A 20,056-nucleotide genomic window follows, 5' to 3' on the forward strand; every position below is an offset into this window, starting at 1 on the left:
GCACGGTACTGGTACCAAAACAGAGATATAGACCAATGGCACAGAACAGAGCCCTCAGAAATAATACCACCCATCTACAGCCATCTGATCTTGACAAACCTGAGAAAAACAAGAAATGGGGAAAGGATTCCCTATTTAATAAATGGTGCTGGGAAAATTGGCTAGCCATAAGTAGAAAGCTGAAACTGGATCCTTTCCTTACTCCTTATATGAAAATTAATTCAAGATGGATTAGAGACTTAAATGTTAGACCTAAAACCATAAAAACCCTAGAAGAAAACCTAGGTAATACTATTCAGGACATAGGCATAGGCAAGGACTTCATGTCTAAAACACCAAAAGCAACGGCAACAAAAGCCAAAATTGACAAATGGGATCTAATTAAACTAAAGAGCTCCTGCACAGCAAAAGAAACTACCATCAGAGTGAATAGGCAACCTACAGAATGGGAGAAAATGTTTGCAATCTACTCATCTGACAAAGGGCTAATATCCAGAACCTACAAAGAACTCAAACAAATTTACAAGAAAAAAACAAACAATCCCATCAAAATGTGGGCAAAGGATATGAACAGACATTTCTCAAAAGAAGGCATTTATACAGCCAACAGACACATGAAAAAAGGCTCATCATCACTTGCCATCAGAGAAATGCAAATCAAAACCACAATAAGATACCATCTCACACCAGTTAGAATGGTAATCATTAAAAAGTCAAGAAACAACAGGTGCTGGAGAGGATGTGGAGAAATAGGAACACTTTTACACTGTTGGTGGGACTGTAAACTAGTTCAACCATTGTGGAAAACAGTGTGGCGACTCCTCAAGGATCTAGAACTAGAAATACCATTTTACCCAGCCATCCCATTACTGGGTATATACCCAAAGGATTATAAATCATGCTGCTGTAAAGACACATGCACACGTATTTTTATTGCGGCACTATTCTCAATAGCAAAGACTTGGAATCAACCCAAATGTCCATCAGTGACAGACTGGATTAAGAAAATGTGACACATATACACCATGGAATACTATGCAGCCATAAAAAAGGCTGAGTTCATGTCTTTTGTAGGGACATAGATGCAGTTGGAAACCATCGTTCTCAGCAAACTATCACAAGAACAGAAAACCAAACATTGTATGTTCTCACTCAGAGGTGGGAATTGAACAATGAGATCACTTGGACACAGGAAGGGGAACATCACACATTGGGACCTATTGTGGGAAGGGGGAGGGGGGAGGGATAGCATTAGGAGATATACCTAATGTAAATCACGAGTTAATGGGTGCAGCACACCAACATGGCACATGTATACATATGTAACAAACCTGCACGTTGTGCACATGTAGCCTAGAACTTAAAGTATAATAAAATATATATATATATATTATATATATATATATTCTTACCACATATAGAAAAACTTCTGGGAGAGTACACCTGAAAATTTTAGAAGTAGTCATTTAAATAGTGTGATTTTTATTTCCTTTTACATTTTCTCTGTTTTGTTTCTATGTTTTAGCAATGATTATGCATTGCTCATACATTAAAAGTTTTGTTTTTACTTTTTAGATGAAGCCTTCTCTAAGCAGTCTAATAACCCCTTGGACTTAGTTGTTTTCAGGACAAGCCCAGGGGTGGCATTTCCTGGATGGAAATACAAACCAAACATTTGCCAGGCGTGTACCAAGGGTTTCATACTTGACATCATCTTGTCTTATAAAAGAGATTCTCACGCTGTGGGACTGACTCAGACATCATGCCTCTTCAGCTAGACAGAGGAACTGACATTCCCTAAGGTATCCTATAACACAGCTATATCAGAGATGGGCACATGAGGAGGCCAGGACATCACTGAGCAACATGCATTGTGGTTGGGCATCATACTACCATGACCAAGAGTCCAGGTTAAGAATTCCAGCATGCTTCTCTCAACATAACATAACTTGATTCTGGGCTTTCAGGCTTTTAGGTTGTTTCTATCATCTGAAACTCATCCAAGATTTTCAGCTCATACTTTAAACATGTTAAGGGTATCTTTGAAACACAACGGCATCTCCCCTGAGATGCTCGCCCTCCTAGTTTACGCAGTTTTAAGTTGAGGGTTTTATTCATTTAAATGAAAATGTAAGAATTTTAATTGAGGTTGAAATTTTTAAATGTTGGCTTTGAATGCAGTTTAGATGAAGCATAATCAAAATGCAGGTTCAAATTCAACCAGCCCTTTCTGAGAACCGTGCCTTGCACTGTGCCCAGTCCTCTCTGATGAGCACGCACTCTTGTGTTCTCAACATTCAGCTTCCCTTCTTCTGTCAACCCCAAATCAGGCGAGGCCAGCAAGTGAACAGTATCTGAACTCAACCGCTGAGTTCACCCAGAATCTAACTGACCTTGTGTGTGAAATATGTTATTTTGATGAGGAATCAGGGGACCAATTAGCTGAGAGGCTTTGGACAAGTCCTCCATTTAGTCACCTGTAAAACGAGAAGAGGACAAGAAATTGGAGGAGGCATCTCTAAGACCCTTCTGGCCCTAAAGTCTCTGCTTCTTCAAGTCACAGATGTGAGCATGTCTCTTGTTACATCAGAGCTGCCCTTTCTCTGTCATCAGACAGCCACATGCCCACAGATTACCTACCAGGAGGCACACAAACATATCCATACACATCCTGAGCCCACACCCCTGCAGCAAACAGCCTCACCCAGGTTCACACAAGAAGCAGCCACCTGCACATGTGACCAACCCTGGCGGCTCCTGAGCAGCTGCTCCTCTCTGCTCTCTAAGGCAGTAAAAGTGATGTATTCCCCTTATTGAAACTTTTTTCTCTTAAAGAATCAGAAGCCTCCTTCACTCTTGTCTTCTCACTATCTGGAACTCAACCCTGTTTACTATAATTGGCTATTTTAATTTTCTACGTGACCGTGAATTCCACAAGGAAAACAGCTGTGTGTCATCTTACTGAGGGTTTGGCTTCAGCAACTAGCTGGGAGCTAGGTACAGAAGAATCGAGTGCTGAATAACCTTGTCATGCCTCCCGGCCCACTCTTGCAGTGGATTAGAGACGACTGCATGTTCTCTGACACCTCCCCAGTCAAGAGATGAAGTCCAAATCCCCTTTCCTTCTATCTTGGCAGGCAGATCCCATTTGTGGGGTTTTTTCTTTTTTTTTTTTTTTTTCTTCTTTTTTTTTTTGAGATGGTGTCTCACTCTGTCACCCAGGCTGGAGTGCAATGGCACTATCTCGGCTCACTGCAACCTCCACCTCCCAGGTTCAAGCAATTCTCCTGTCTTAGCCTCCCGAGTAGCTGGGATTACAGGTGCATGCTGCCACTCCCAGCTAACTTTTTGTATTTTTAGTAGAGACGGGGTTTCACCGTGTTCCCCAGGTTGGTCTTGAACTCCTGAGTTCAGGCAATCCGCCCACCTCAGCCTCCCAAAGTGCTAGGATTACAGGCATGAGCCACCATGCCCAGTGATCCCATTAGTATTATTCCTAGTTTCTAGAGGAGGAAACTGAGGCTCAGAGACTCAGAGATGCGATCCTCAAGGTCACCTAACTAGCAGGTGGGAAAGCCAAGATTCAAGTTGAGATCCTTTTAACTCCAAAGTTCAAGCCCTCGGTAACCACTGGGCTGTCTTGTTTCCCAAACCAAGTTACAGAGGGTGTGCCTGTTTGTGTATATATGTGTGGCATACAGAGAGGTGTGGCATACAGAGAGGTAGAAAAACTGGATACCTCCTAGAGCAAGCATTGGCATCGTAGAGCTCACAGTCAAATCTGGCCTGTTTTCATAAATAACACTTCGTGGAGACAAGGCCACACTCATTCATTTACATACCGTCTATGGTTACTTTCACACCACCACAGCTAAGCTGAGTAGCTGCGACTCAGCAACCATGTGGCCCGAAAAGCCTGAAGTATTGACTAGCTTATCCTTTGCAAAAAGTTTGCTAATGCCTGTTCTAGAGGATCTACATAGGAGATTACTTACATCCCTTCAAGGACACAAGGGCCTCATTTTTTCCTGAGGCAAGATATAAAGTTATCAACTTGCCCCAGTTTTTCCTAGACTTTCTGTTATTTTTTTTCCAGGAAAACCCCTTAGTCCTGGGAAAACTGGGATGGTTGCTCATCCTAGTTCTAGATTATGCACCACAGACTATATAAAGGTGCAGTCCTGCTCTCCCTTGAAATGCCCTAACTGCAGCTTCCACGGCTGCCTAAGGAGGAATCAGATGCCCCAGGCACAGAAGGTACTTCCTTCTCTGCCAAGGTCCCACCACAGAGCAGGCCCAAGGCAAGGCCACCCTGTTAATAAGCTTAATTGGATTTGCCAGCTGAGCCATGAATTCATTATCCCTGTCAATCCCCTGCCTTAGAGAGCCAAGAAAAATTCCTAGAGGAAATGATAAAGGCCTCTTGTCTGGGCCTGAGCCTCCCTTCTTTCTCTCCCTCCTACCCTGAAAAGACATATAGTGTCCTACCTTCGTGCATTCCAGGACATGAAGGAGATACTGTCAATGATGCAGACGTTTTAAGAAGTAGCATTTTCATAATGAAAAAAAGGTCTGGCTGGCTTTTTGTTGTTGTTGGGTTTTTTGGTCGGTTTGTTTTTTCTTTTTTTGAGACACAGTCTCCCTCTGTCACCCAGGCTGCAGTCCAGTGGTGCAATTAATCACGGTTCACTGCAGCCTCCATCTCCTGAGCTCAAGCAATGCTCCCACCTCAACCCTTCAAGCAGCTGGGACTACAGGCACACACCACCACATCCAGCTAATATTTTTGTATTTTTTGTAAAGTCAGGGTTTCGCCATGTTGCCCAAGCTGGTCTCGACCTCTTAAGCTCAAGCGATCCACCCACTTTGGCTTTCCAAAGTGCTGGGACTACAGGCATGAGCCACCACACCTGGCCAGTCTGGCTCTTTTTTTTTTTTTTTTTTTTTTTTTTTTTTTTTTGCATGTCTTTACCATGTTCTTGGGGTGTATATAATAGGAGTGGAGTAGGTGATGTGCATATACATAGCCTATGCCTAATTTTTCAGATGCGTGAACTTTCACAGGTTTAATAATTGGCCTGAAGTTCCCCTCATTTTTGACATTCGCATCTTGATGCACAGGAGCCCACATAATAAGAGTTGTATGGACGAATTATCTATTAGCAAAATTATGTAACACAATGCCAAAAACCTGGGTGTGAGCTGAGACTGGGAGAAGAGCAGCCAGAAAAGGCCCCTCTCCCTGTGCAGTTCTCAGAGGGAAGCCGGAGCTGCCTTAACAGCACAAAGAAAAGGCAAGACCTCTTGCCTTCCTCCCAAGCTTGAGTGATAAGCTCTGAAGACAAGCGGTTCTGGAAGAATGGACTCAGCTTCTAGAGCCCCTGACCAGGAAAAGACGAAAGACTAGAGTAGTTTCAGCAAACTGCAGTCCTCAGGCCACATCTGGCCTCCCTTTGTTTTGGTACAGCCTGCCCACAAGCTAAGAACAATTTTTACATTTTTTTAATGGTTGAAAAAATTAAAAGAATACTATTTGTGATGCATAAAAATTACATGAAATTCAAATTTCAATCTCCATCAGTAAAGTCTTATGGAAACATGGCCAAACTCATTTGCTTTTGTGTTCTCTATGGCTGCTTTACCATTTTACAGATAAAGAAACTGAGGTCCAGAGGGATGAAATACGTGAATCATCCCAAAGTCACACAGTTTGTAAGAGGCAAAACTAAGATTTGAGCTTAGGTCTGCCTGCAAACAAAACGTCATCACTCTAACAAGCCACCCTCTCAAAGGAGGCAAAGAAGTAGGTTCTCGGGTGGGTGGGTCAAGGAGAAATTTGGATGACCGATGTAAACTCAAACCTGAGGGACAAGCCAGTGTTAATCAATGGACAACAGCTGGCTCATGCAGGGTGTACAAATAGAAGATACCTCAACAGAAGCTGAGAGACATTGGAAAATACTGCATGGCACCTCCTCATTTGACAGAAGGGGAGTCCAGGAGTCCAAGGGCATGAGAGATAGAAGACTTTGCCTGGAATCATCCAGGCAGTCACAGTCAGAGCCAAGTGGAGAAACTACCACATCATTAACCCCAAGAGATGAGAGTTGGGTGCCAGCTTCAAGGAATGGGGTCAGTGGGAGAGGTGCTCTGGCTGGCGGATTCCAGTTCCACAGGCGGTCTTGGGCAATTCTGGAGACAAACATGGGTCAGAGGCCAAACTAAGGCTCACTGCACCTACCTTTAGTTCCCCAAAGTTGCAGAAGACAAAATAAATTTGCATTTTTACAATGGGATAATTAATGTGAACTAAAGTACACTTGTAGAAGTTGATCTGTTTGAAAAGGAAAGAAAATGTCCTAAGAAAGACCCAACATTGGGGTTAAAGCTCAGTATCTGCAGTTAGTATCTGAGCCCCACTTACTAAATGCCTCTGTCCTAGTTGTACTTTCTTTTCCAGTTTTGATCAGAGGAGAGACTGAGCACACAGGACAGAACCACATGCTTGAGTCACCAAATCCTCCTCAAGCATCTGTTGTGAACTGGGCTTTCTGGGTGCATTCTCACTGATCCTAAAAGACAGGCAAAATCATTTCCATTTTATTTGTGAGGAAACTGAGGCTTAGAGTGACCAAGTGATCACCTGAGGTCACACAGCCAGAAAAAAAACAGAAGCCAGGTGTCTCCACACTTGGAGGAGGGTTAAGTTTGGTAAATATGAAAAGGACTTCTTTCTCCCAGACCTGCTGGGTTTTTCAGCCTCGCTGGTATGGCCAGATGCCTCTCCTCCCTGGCAAGATGTCTTCTATTGAACTCTCAGGGCTGAAACCAGGTTACTGAAGGGAAGCTGCCACCTTAGAGAGTTAAATGCATTGCAGATGCAGATAAAGGCAGATTGTAAAATTCCATACCTGCAATCAGATGGCTCAGATTCCTCTGCGGGGTCAAATGCCACCACAAATGTCTTTTTGATATAGGCTGAAGGAGCTGATAATGTAAACCTTAACAACCCGGGCAGGGCCCTTTTCATCTCCCTGATCACACTCATCTCAGGATGAAATGGGCCGCAGGGAAGGGTTCACAACTCAACTCTCAACTCCAAAGGTTCCTGAAAGATAACCCCACACCTTGTGCAAAGTTATGACAGGAAGCCCCACCAGGCCTTTGTGATAAGCTCTCCCAGCACATTGCCGGGGACTGACAATTGTTTGGCAAAGGGGTGGTGTTCACTGCTTCAACTGTGACTTTGGACCAGAGAGTTGTAACAGATGAATGTGGCTTAGGCCCGGCAACCGTGCTCTGCCTTGTGTCAGGGACTGGCTGAGATTACTTCAAGAGGGAAACTGATGCTACTAAACCCCTATGTGGTGTGAGTGACACTCTAGTGGCAGGTGACAACCCTGGATACATATCAAGGGGATGGGGAGAGACACGCTGAACTGGCTGCAGTTGAGTTTTTGGGAGAGTGTTTTAGCGCTATAACCACTTTTAGCTCTAGACTCAGGCTTCTGCTGAGTTTCAGCTCCAGTCTTTCGTATTCCACATAATAGATGCCTTCCTGCTACTCCCAGTTACCTGGGAGCCTATGAGCCATGAGTCTAAGTGTCTCAGAAATCAGCTACTGGCCACACACTCCAGAAAGACAATGAAAGTCCTGACATTGTGGGAATCTCCCCCAGCCCATTTCTCCAAGCCTGCCCAAGCAGAACTCTAGAGCTTTGATCTATGCCAAAGATCTACGCCCAAAAAGCCAAACTTCCAGAAGTTCCCACGTATACGTAGCGTGCTGGTTCCTGGTCCGAGGCCTTTGTGTGTGCTGTACCCTCTGTCCAAAACTCCATTTCCCCACTTGTCCACCCACCCATCTCCTCCTGTTTCTTCATAACGTGGCGCAGATATCCTCTCAAAACCAGTCTTTCCTCGAACCTCCAGGGTGGCCCTCCTCCTCCTCTTCCTCTGTGCTCTCACAGCCTCCTACCTCACCCCACTGCCCTTCTCTCTCAGCACCTCTCTTGTCAACACTCAACTGGGTGTCCATCAATCTTCACCACTAGTCAAGCCCACGGATGGTCAAGCCATGGCCTTCACCATCCCTAGAGTTGCACAATCAGTGCTTGACCCATAGAAGATTTTTAATAGACACTTATCTTCTTAAACATTTGGAAGAATTAACTGAAACCACAAACTCGCCCTAGAGCAGCCTTTTTTTAGAAATCTCATTTATTTGTTCAGCACATGTTTTTGTGCACCTGCTAGGGGTCAGGCACTGTGACAGCACAGGAAAGACAATGGGGAGCAAAACAGGCCTTGCCTCTGCCCTCAGGGAGCTGATTTGTGGCATAATCAAACAGCAGTGGTACTATTAACCTTTTTCTTAATAGATATTTTTTAGTTCTTTTTTTAAAAAATTTTAAGTTCTAATTTTAATTAACAAATAATAATTCTATATAGTATATATATTTACATTGTGGAATAGTTAACAATTCTATCACCTCACATACATATTATTTTTGTGGTAAAAACATTTGAAATCTACTCTTCTAGTAATTTCGAAATATATAATGGACTACTATTTATTAGAGCCACCATTCCGTGCAATAGATCACTCCCATGTTTACTGCAAAATTATTCACCATAATCAATATATGGAAGCAACCTGGGTATTCATTATTCGATAAATGGATGAAGAAAATGTGGTGTCTATACACAATGGAATATTTTTCAACCCTTAAAGAGGAGGAAATTCTGGGCCGGGTGTGGTGGCTCACACCTGTAATCTCAGCACTTTGGGAGGCCGAGGCGGGTGGGATCACCTGAGGTCAAGAGTTCGAGACCAGCCTGGCCAACATGGTGGAACCCCAACTCTACTAAAAATACAAAAATTTAGCCAGGCCTGGTGGTGTACCTGTAATCCCAGCTACTCTGAAGGCTGAGGCAGGAGAATAGCTTGATCCCGGGAAGCGGAGGTTGCAGTGAGCCAAGATTGCCCCATTGCACTCTAGCCTCAGCAACAAGAGTGAAACTCCATCTCAAAAAAAAAAAAAAATTCTGTCATTGGCAGAAACACGAATGAACTTGGAGGACAGTATGCTAAGTGAAATAAAGCAGGCACAGAAAGACAAAAGACCACATGATCTCATTTAAACGTGGAATCAGAAACAGTCAAAGTAGAGAGTAGAGCACAGAATGGTGATTACCAGCAGCTGGGGCAAAGGGACAGCTGGGGAAAAAGAGATGTTGATCAAAGGGTACAACTAACTAACTGTGGTTCTGATAAATGTTACCAAAGAATGAGGCCAGGATTGGGGGAGGCAAATAAGGTACTAGTCCCAAGTGCAAAATCTAAGGTCGAGCAAAAACAAACAGGGAAAAGACAAATCAAAATTAATACAAAAACACTCATGCTCAAGAAAATATCCAAAATGTAAACAAAGCCCAAAGCATCATGCCAAGTCACAATACAGCCAAAGGTATAAGGAAAATATGCACCCCTATGGACATGAGTTTGCATATTTTAATGGTTACTTTTTCCCAGAACATTAAAGTAGTTGAAAATCACTGAACAATGTAAAAGTAGGATATTAAAACTCACAACATTATTTTACGTTTAAATATTTTATTTATTACCAAGCAGAATTTATTATCTTTTTATTATACCTTAAGCTAATTAAAAAATCATTTAAGATTGCCACTTGGTCACATGAATTTATCAAACATGACAATTTTCTCCAATGAAAGCAAGATAAGCAAAGAAGTAGACACTGAAAATATTATTGAGTGCTTGCGTCCAAAAAGGCCTGGAGTATACATTTTTCCTTTCCTTCAGGCACCAGCTTGGCTCAGAAGAGCATGGGTCTTTATTTAAAATTTGTGATTTTGTTCACCTTGAATTTTTTGCATTAATTTTGATATGCTAAATAATTGCATTAAAATGCCATTTATCTTGATTGTGAAGGGGGTTTTATGGACACCCACTTAAAATTTTGCACCCAACAGTGAGTCCCTCTTTTGCCTCAACCTAATCCCAACCTTGCAAAATAAGGGTAGAGGAGGCCAAACCTAGGCTGAGTGTGAAGGAGGGCTCCCCCGGGGATGTGACAATAAGCATGAATCCTGGTGGAAGATGACACAGTTAGAACTGTAGAGGGCTCTGCCTACAGTTAAACCCTGGGCCAGGAAGGAACTTGCTAAAGAATAACGGTAATAACTGCAAACACAGACATCATGCTAGTATGCAGAGGCACTGTTAGCAGACATTCATTTGATTCTCACTGCAAACTTATGATGCTGATATTATTATTACAATTTTACAGATCAAAACTAGGACATAAAAGTGGTAAGCTAGAAGTTCTAAGTCACAAAGCCATGAAGTGATCCAGCTAGAACATGAATGCAGGCAATCTCAGGCCCAGTCCATCCTGGAAAGCCTTCCTCTCTGTCACTCAGAGAGAAGTTTGCACTGGCTAGGGTGGAGTGAGCCACCAAGAGGTTGCCATGAGTGGAGAGGGAAATACAGGGCTGAAAGTTCCAGCCTTGTGAAGGTCCCAGTAGGAATTCTAAACCCTTGGAGGGAAAGTAACTGGTGCCATCTTAATGTTATTTTATTTTGCCTCTTTCTTCCTGCTCTCATCTTTACAGGTGTCTTGTGCCTTAATCTTGGAAATCTGGAAATACTCTGTTCAGCTGGTCCCTGGAAAGACGTAGAGCAGAGGTGTTTTATTCTAATTTACTTTATAATTTAAATGAGGAATGTCTCAGCCAAGACAGAGTGAGTTCCAACACACTGCTAATGCAAAGCCTTGCCCACACAGCCATGGGGTCAAGGGACCTACAGCAAACAAGAACCTCAGCATCGTCGGTCATTGACCGTATTCAACAACCCTTGACAACAGGTAGTAACATACAGAGTGGTCAAGCACACAGGTTCTGGTATTAAATTGCCTTTGTCTTGACTTTGCAACCTTGGGCAAATTACTTAAAGCCTCTAAACCTCAGTTTTCTCACCTTTAAAATGGGGTATCATCACAGTGTCTGTCACTACAGAGATTGGCTCAGCTGGTCACAAAACCCACTTTTCACTTTTCCTAGCCCAGAGCTAGCCTATACTTATTGCACAGATTCCCTTGCAATTTGGTGAGGCTGTGACTAAGTATTGGCCAAAAGAATGTGCACAGAAGCAACGGGTACCACGTCCAGGCCTGACTCATGCAACCTCCTTTACTGCTGTCTGCTCTCTTTCTTCCTTTCCCTGTCTGCTGGCAGAATGCTGAGCCCCAGGGTGACTTCAGAAGCTGTGTGTTGAATACAGAGTGTCTGTCAGCTGGAATCCCTGATTAAGTATGTGGAGCAGAGAGCTACTGTCTTGGACCAGGTTTCCTCTAAGCAGAGGCTAAGACAGGGATGAAAGTGTATGTGATTCACTGAAGGAAGGATTTCAGGGAAAAGGAAGTGTAAAAAGCAGGAGAGGACAGGAAAAGGAACTAACCGAGTATGTGGTTTCACCAGGGTACTAATCTGCAGCAAGATTCCACAGGAGCCCTGGAGCTTGAATTCCACCAGAGCTGGGCCCGCCTGGAAGCAAATGGGGAGGGCGGCCTTAGTACCTGTATCAGGCAGTAATTGGCTAAAGGCCACCACTGCCACCCCACGAGGTGGGAGGTGTCACCTCCTGGGCGAGGCAGACCCATCTCTCCTCCCCCCGCCATTCTGCAGAAATCAATTTTCTGGAAAGCGGGGTAGCTGTGCGCCCCCACAGCAGGAACCTGGATGCTGCGTAGGGCTCCAATAGCACCTACTATAGACATCCCACTTCCCAGTCAGGAATTCCTGATTTATGAGAGCAATAAATTAAGTTCATTTTCTTAAGCCTCTGTGATTTCTGGGTTTCTATGTATCAGTGTAAGGAACATAAGCAATACTGTGTACTTTATGGGGTTATGTAACGATTAAATGAGATGCTGCATTTGAGTTACTTAACATGTGGTACGTGTTCAATGACCATTAGCCACAATTAGTAATTATTGCCCTGTGGCAGGTAATAGAGATGGAGAAATATCTGCTCTGCCTTCTCTGGAGGGTCTCATGGCCTTGTGGGCACAAGACAGATGGAAATTAATGATGACAGAAATACAGTAGGGGCCGTGTCTGAAATGTGCTCATAGCCGCTCACACCTGCATCTACCTAGGAACAGAATAAAATACTTCAAGGCAGAGTGATGCTTGAGTTGACTTCTCAGGAATAAGCAGGTTCTCTCAAGCAGACAAAAGAGAGAAGAGCACTTCCAGCAAAGAGGACATGCATTTATGCCATGTCCAAGGGCATTTCTTGTGCTCCGAGGTCTCTGTAGTATTCACACAAGTGTTGACCTTGCCTGTTGAATCAGTGACCTCTAGAGTTGAAGCCCAACTGCCACTTGGCTATATAATCCAAGACAGGTTATGAAACCTCTTGATCCGTGGCATCTACAGTTGTCAGGGGTGGGAGAGGGATAGTGACACCATCCCTCCCTCAAGCTTGAGATAAGGTTTTAATTCCAGTACCGGGCAGCATAATACCTTGCCATAGGGGGTTCTGGATTACTGTTAACCCCTGATATGGTTTGGCAGTGTGTGCACCCAAATCTCATCTTGAATTGTAGTTCCCATAATTCTCATGTGTTACAAGAGGGAGCCGGTGGGAGGTAATTTAATCAAGGGGATTGTTACCCTTGTGCCGTTCTCATGATAGTGAGAGAGTTCTCATGAGATCTGATGATTTTATAAGGGGCTTTCCCCCCTTTTTCTCAGCACTTCTCCTTGCTACTGGCATGTGAAGAAAGATGTGTTTGTTTCCCCTTCCACCATGATTGTAAGTTATCTGAGGCCTCCCCAGACCTGCAGAACTGTGACTCAATTAACTTCTTTCCTTTATAAATTACCCAGCCTCAGGTATTTCTTCATAGCATCATGAGAATGGACTAATATCACCCTCTCCTTTTTCCTGCATCCCCTCCAGCTCCATCCTTTCCCCAGTGGTCTTCCAGAGCATCAACCTCAGGAGAACTTAGTTGGAACCAAAAGCTTCCACCTCCCAGCCTCCTTAAACCTCACCTTTCTCCTCTACATCAGTCCCAAACTAGAAGTTGAGCTACTTACTAAGGGCTACACACTTTCCATCCGCACTCCCATCCCCATTCTCCCACCAGTCCCTGATCACAACCAAGGCCCCTTCTCCTTTCCCAGTCTTCCTTTTGCATGCCCCACCAGCTAGCAGAAGTTTGAGGAAGTATTTATGTGCAATGTAGAGAGTGAGTTCCAGTTCCCTGACAGCCAGCTTTATTTTTAGCAGCCCTCCAGGCTCCTGCATGACTCTTTCGAGCTCCTTGGCTTCCCTGTCTTTTCAGCAGGAGCAGAGATGTGCCTGGATACAAATAAGATACACACTCTGAGTCTTTTTTACCTAAATATTTGCAGCTCCCAACCAGCAAGTCTAATAGTCCAGCCTTCTCTCTGTGAACCTATTTCTTCTTCCCCACTCTTCAACTCCTTGCTTTTGTAGTTTTTGGATTACTGCCAGGAGCAATCATTTCCCTTTCCCCATAAAGGAGCTGGGAGATGCTTCCCTTGTCAAATACAGAGACACTGGAGCAGGAGGGGCTGCAGAACCATATTAGGCAATGAATCTCAGCTACACTCCTGCAGGACAAGGAAAATCCAAGAGAGGAGACCCAAAAATAATAATAATAAATAAATAACAACAAAAAAAAACTCACACAGGAGAAAAGGTTTAAGGCTTTAAGGATAAACATGTTGCTTAGAACCTAGGGGTTAGGCCTTATAAGTTCCCTTAACCCCAGCCAGAGAGCTGAAAACGGATATGGCTAAGCCCAAAACACAATAGACACAGCTCTGCTGTCCCCACTGTGTATGTGAGGGTCCGTCCAGTGGGGCTGAAGGTAACCCCATGGCTCTGGAGTACCTGCCAGACTTGTGCCCATATCCTCCATTCAAGCTACACAACCTGTCTGAGACTGTTTTCTCATCTGCAAAATGAGATAATTAATGATGCCTTCCTTGTAGGTTTCCTGTGAGCATTCAGTATGATAATTACAGAAGGTACTTATCACTGAGCACTGCTCCATCCACTGCCAGTGCTTAGTAAGGGGTTGTTGTTATGATTTTCATTTTTTACATTCATTTGCCACAAAATCCCTGGAAACTCTTCCCAAGAAATGGGAACTCTTGAATAGGATGATTGGCTTCTTATTATTATTATTATTTTTTTTTTTGGCAGCCCCAGAACTTAGTATAGCATAGTATCATACACTCAATGTTGGCTGAAGATGAAAAGGTAGAAGATACCATTCCTAGTTCATAGATCAGATCTAAGGAATAAGGGAACCCCAGTTTGTACGCCTCCAGCCCCTGTCTTTTCACTAAGCCATGCTTATCCTGAGCTGCCTCACTTACAGAAATGATTTGTAGAGACAGGCAAAGTTATCACAGGTGTTTGTCTGAGGGGTAAAGAGGGCTGGGGATGCTTCCATTTCAGACCAGAAACAGGCAGGTGCCAGCTGGTGGTTGCTTGTCCTACACAGGTGTTCTGCATTGCCAGTTCTAACCCTTGGAATTTCTCAGCTGGTCAATCACCTACTCATTCATTCACTCATTCATTCATCAAGGAGTGATTGCAAACCTGGGAACAGAGGAGACAAAACGCAATGAGACATGGGCTCTATCCTCGTGAAGCTCACAGTCTACCAACAGACACAGCCTGTAAATAAGCAATTGCTGCATACAGAGATGAAAGTTTTAAAGAAGGTTTGCTCGAGGTCCAACTAGAGATGGTGGAGTAAGAGGTCAGAACTACTTTGGGGGCAAGAACAGGGATCAGAGAGGACTTTATCCAGAAGTAAAGGCTAGAGCTGGCTGGGACCTCACTGAGTGAACAGGATGAAGAAGGCACTGCCAGCTGAGAAAACAGACAAAGGCACAGAGGCATGGCTGAGAAGAAAGCATTAAGAAGACCACAAACAGCCAGGTGAGATGGTGCATGTCTGTAGTCCCATCTACTCAGGAAGCTGAGGCCAGAGGATTACTTGAGCCCAGGAGCTTTAGGCTACAGTGAGCTACAATTACACCACTGCACTCCAGCCTGAGCAACAGGGCAAGACTGTCTCAAAAAAACAAACAAACAAACAAAAGGAACAAACAACTGGGAATGCCAGATACCTGGGAGGAGTTAGGAGCAATGCAGCTGAAGAAGGCAGCAGGAACAGGCTGAGCAAGCCTCCTGAGCTTTATCCTGAAGACAGCTGTGGACCACTGAAGATTTTCAGGCAGGAAAACGCTATAACAGATTTGCATTTTAGGAACAAGGTGACCCTTTCTGACCCATGCACGAACTCACCAGGCCCACTTAAATGAAGGTGTGCTCTATGTTTTTCTTCTGACTCTCAGCAGCATTTGTCACTGGAGGACATCTCCCTTTCTTTGTATTCTGGGACTGAGCCCGAGCTTGACTCTCCTCCCACCTCTCAGACCGTGCCTTCTCAGCAAGTTCCTCTTTCACCAGGACTTTCCAAACGTGAATGTCTCCCAATTTTTCTGCCAAAAACTAATTGCCTTAATTTGCTCTCTGCTCTGTCTCTTGGGAATCTCATCCACACCTGCAGCTTCAACATTTTAAAGTACTTTGAAGGTGAGTCCTCAACCCGAATCTCCAGCAGGGTTGTATGTATGATAGAGAGCCCCACAGTGTTGCTCAGTTGCCTAAACATTACTGGCTAACAGTACAAAGTCTTTCCAGCAGAGCAGATTTGTAGCCACATGAGAGAGTTTAGCTAAATCCTGTTTTATGTTAAAATTGTCACAAATGTATTGAAGTATTAAAGAGGTAAAAAGTAGCTTGGAGGCCGGGCGCAGTGGTTTACGCCTGTAATCCCAGAACTTCGGGAGGCCGAGGCAGGCAGATCATAAAGTCAGGAGTTTGAGAGAAGCCTGGCCAATATGGTGAAACCCTGTCTCTATTAAAAACACAAAAATTAGCTGGGTGTGGTGGCGCACACCTGTAATCCCAGCTACTCAGGAGGCTGAAGTAGGAGAATCACTTGAACCTGGGAGGTAGAGGTTGCAGTGAGCCAAGACTGTGCCACTGCACTGCAGCCTGGGCGACAGAGTAAGACTCAAAAAAAAAAAGTAGCATGGATAGGTACTGTTATACTCATCGAACAGACTCTTAGCCCTCTTCAGCAAGTGTTTACTGAAAATGTACTCAATATACAACCCTATGCTGGGCACTACGGAATATACAAAGGCAACCTTTCATCCTCTCCTTTTCCTCAATGTGTTTTCACACCAGTGAGGGGCAACAGAACATTGTGACCAAGAGCACAAACTTTGGGCTTGACAAACTTAGGTTTGCATCCTTGCTCCTCACAAGCATAATCTTGGGAAAGCTATTCCATCTCTTTTAAGCTCAGTTTCTTCATCTGTAAAATGGGGAACAGAGTACATCCCTCATAGACTGGTTTCAAGGATTTTATTCAATCAAAACTTAAAACATAGTGCCTGGCAGGTTGCAAGGATTCAATCCATGTGGTTGGAAAATATTCAGTCACTGTGAAAAAGTTTGGCTGTTCCCCTTTACAAGTGATCATGTGATCCAGCAAGTCCAGCCCTAATCATATACCCAAGGTAAATGAAAACATAGGTGCACACAAAACCTTGTATTATAATGTTCATAGCATCATTATTCACAGCAGTCAAAAGGTGACCCAACTGTCCATCAACAGATGAAAAATTGTGGTATACACACATGGTAGAATATTCAGCAAGAAAAAGGAGTGAAGTACTGATATATGTCACAACATGGAGAGATCCCAGAAACATTATGTTAAGCTGAAGAAACCAATCACAGAGGATCACATATTGTATTTTTCCACTTTTATAAAATGTCCAGATGGCAAATTTAGAGTGGGGAGAACACCACAGGGAATGGGAGAAGGAGACTAGAAGGCACTGCTCAATGGGGACAGGATTTCCTTTGGGGTAATGAAAATGTTCTAGATAGAAGTGGTAGCTGCACAACACTGTGAGTGTACTAAATGCCACGAATTATTCATTTTAAAATGGTTAATTTCATGTCATGTAAATTTAATCTCAATTTTTAAAAATTGGGTCTTTTTTGGCACTGAATGAATGAAAGCACATCATGCTTCTCCTGGTCCTGGGCTGGTCCTGGCTTTTATGTTGGCTTGAAATTTTGTGCATTGATTTTGTGTCCCGAAACTTCACTGAAGTTTAAAAACCATGGGGGCAAGGTAGGATCCCTTAGCTCCTCTGTAGTCCTCAGGTTCTAGCAGAAATTCAGTAGACAGTTCTTGCCCTTATGGAGCTTATAGATGGTAGGAGTGTTCCTAAGCTCTGAAGATAAGTTAACATGTTATCCCCACAATCTGCAACCTCTGTGCAAAACATTGTAAAGCTCTGAGTCTCAGTTTCTTCCTCAATGAAATAGAAGTAATAATAGTGCCAGCCTCAGAGTTGAGGTGAGGATTAAAGAGGGATGAATTAGTTTCATCCCTAGAGTTGCCACCACAAATTTCCAGCAAGTAGGTGGCTTACAGCAACAGAAATGTATTCTCTCATAGTTCTGGAGGCTAAACATCTGAAATCAAAGTAATACCAGGGCCATGTTTTCTTTAGAAGCTCTAGGAGAGAATCCTTCCTGGCCTCTTCCAGCTTCTAGTGACTCCAGGCATTCTTTGGCTTACGGCTGCAATCTTTGCTCTATCTGTACGTGGCCTCTCCTCTTCTCTCTCTCTCTCTCGAATCTCCTTCTACCTATCTCTTTCACCCAGGGCTGGTCTACCTGTATCTTAATAAGCACATTTATCATTGGATTTAAGGTCTAGTCAGATAATCTAGGATAATCTTATCTAAAGATTTTTTACCTTAATTACATCTGCAAAGATCCTATTTCTAAATTAGGTCACATTTACTCTTTCAGGAATTAGTACATAAACATATCTCTTGATGGGAGAGGGTAGCTACCATTCAACCCACTTTTGGAGAGATAATCCTGGTCAGTGCTTTTTTGGCACTTAGTGAATGTCAGATATTTTCTTATGATCATCGTCATCATTGTCTTCTTTATTATTCTGTGGTCGTATCCCTGTATCTCTCTAGGACAGAGTGTAATTGAAATCTTCAGCTCACTGGGGCTCCTCCCAGGCCACAACCTTCCATCCTTTTTTAGGATGCTGGAGCCTTTTCTGGGTCTCCCATTCCCTCGATCCCAGTCCAAATTCAATTCTCACTGGGATTATGCAGCTCTTCTCCCTCAACACTACCAACCTTGAAGCCCCCCTTTTCTGAGCTCCCCCCCCCACTATTCTGAGATTTAGACCTGGAATCTTAATCCTATTTGATCTGTTGGACTATATGTACGGGACTCTCCAGGTGCCCCTACAGAGCTGACCCTCCACAACCCAGTGGCTCTCTCCAACTCATTCCTTTCATTTGGGTCTTGCTCCCTCTTGGTTGAAGATGAGGGACCAACACACATTCATCCTCAACTAGGGAGCTGATAAAAAGCAAAGGCAGGACCAGGCGCAGTGGCTCACGCCTGTAATCCCAACACTTTGGGAGGCTGAGGCGGGCAGATCATGAGGTCAAGAGATCTAGACCATCCTGGCCAACATGGTGAAACCCCATCTCTATTAAAAATACAAAAACTAGTCAGGTGTGATGGCACACACCTGTAGTCCCACCTACTCTGGAGGCTGAGGCAGCAGAATTGCTTGAACCCAGGAGGTGGAGGTTGCAGTGAGCTGAGATTGCACTACTGCACTCCAGACTGGGCAACGGAGCAAGACATCGTCTCAAGAAAAAAAAAAAAAGAGGCAAAAAATTACAAAAAGCCGGGCAAGGTGGCTTATGCCTGTAATCCCAGCACTCTGGGAAGCCAAGGCTAGAAGATCACTGGAGACCATCCTTGCAACATAGTGAGATCCCACCTCTACAAAAAAGTAAAAACTAGCCACGTGTGGTGCTGTGCATCTGCTGTCCCAGCTTTTGGGAGGCAGAGGCAGAAGGATAGCTTGAACCCAGGAGTTCCAGGCTGCAGTGAGCTATTATTGAGCCACTGCACTCCAGCCTGGATGGCAGAGCAAGACCAAACAAACAACAACAAAAAAAAAAAAACAGAGGCCCAGGCTACACTTCCAAATCCAGTTAAATCAGAACTTCTGGGGATTGGGACCCAGGGATTGGTATATATATTTTATATCAAAATATAGGGTGGGTGGGCTCTAAACAATTTTTTTATATATATATTGTGGTGGCAACTCTAGGAAACTAATTCATCTGTCTTTAACCCTCATCTCAACTCTGATTCCAATGGACAGCCAAGATAAAGAATGCCTACCCTGGGACATAAGCACCCAAGAATGGCATTGCTCCATCTCTCAGCACTGGAAATTTTCAAGATGTATAAAATGTAAATATTGCTTACTAAACAGTTCTGGAACAGAAAGCGTTTTATGGGGGGAAGCCTGGGTCTTGATGATAGGCTTGGAGTCAAATCTTGCCAATTATTAAGTTGTGTGGTCCTGACCATGTTCCTTAATCCTTCTGAAACTCTGTGTTCCTGTGCTTAAAATGGAGTTAACAATACTTATCTCACAGAACTGGTGTGCAGAAGTCATGAATATTAACATCTAGCACAGTCTGGACCATAATAAGGCAGGCGAGAATTCTACCACTGAACCACCCATGCACCCTGGACCATAATAAGGATGAGTCAAAATTCCTTCTTCCTTCGCTCCCAGAAGTTACAAAAACTTTAAATCCAATTGCAGACACCAAAACTGTACTTTCTCCCAAAGGTTTGTTGGCCCCAGGAAAGGGTTAATTGCTTAGTTTAGAGTCTTAGATATGTGTTGGCTAGATTAGAGGCAATTCCAGAAATCCACTCCCAGATGATTAAATTAGGGTGAGGAAAACGGTGAGGCCACTTTGGCTGTGGCTTCGGGCCACTTGATGGTAATTTGACTAGGTTAACACAGACTGCCGC

Source organism: Chlorocebus sabaeus, chromosome 8 (assembly GCF_047675955.1).
Source record: "Chlorocebus sabaeus isolate Y175 chromosome 8, mChlSab1.0.hap1, whole genome shotgun sequence".
NCBI classification, from domain to species: domain Eukaryota; kingdom Metazoa; phylum Chordata; class Mammalia; order Primates; family Cercopithecidae; genus Chlorocebus; species Chlorocebus sabaeus.